We start from the raw sequence: 695 nt of genomic DNA on the forward strand, positions 1-695 counted from the left end.
GTCTTGTGCCTCACAAATTAAGCTACTCTAAACAGTGCAGTACTTTCCCTACTGAAGCAGAGACCAGAACATCCTTCTCTGGTTTTCAGTTCCTGGCAGAGTCATTTCCTCTTGGTCCAGTTTAATTAAGTGAAACTGAAAGCCGTTGTTCTCAATCTGTCCTTTTTCTACTTGGTTCAGTAATGATGTATTACTTCTCCCTGTAAAACTTTCCTTTCCCGGTGAATTAAAGAGAGAAAGCACCAATGTGAGAAATAGGCAGTTTGTCTAGTTTTGAATTACAGTACTCTGGTCTTGAAATTAAAGTGAGTACATGAGAATTACATGAATTATTTGAACTGCATTGTAAGGGTTTTATATTGTTTAATTGAGTGATGACATAGGAAGGCTGTAAACCTGAAATTTTAAAAACACTCACAGCTGGGCTTTGTTTGGTTTCAGGAGACTTTTTCTACAGCATTCATGATTAAATCTGAAAAACAGAGGCATGTCTTCAGATTGAATCTTCAGGTCAGCTTTAGCAAAAGTCCCTGGGGAAGTATGATGGCTTTATCGGCAAATAAAAGTGCAGACTTGCTACTGTGGATTAAGAACAAAGAGTGACTCAGATTTTTTTATTCCTTATCAAGAGAAGCATTTAAAGGTTTCACCAGAAAACTGTAAAAGTGATGGGGGCTCAATAGGTGTTGTTTCAA

This window comes from Empidonax traillii, unplaced genomic scaffold (assembly GCF_003031625.1).
Source record: "Empidonax traillii isolate 1590-97213 ecotype Southwest subspecies unplaced genomic scaffold, ASM303162v1 scaffold135:size1941959, whole genome shotgun sequence".
Lineage (NCBI taxonomy): Eukaryota > Metazoa > Chordata > Aves > Passeriformes > Tyrannidae > Empidonax > Empidonax traillii.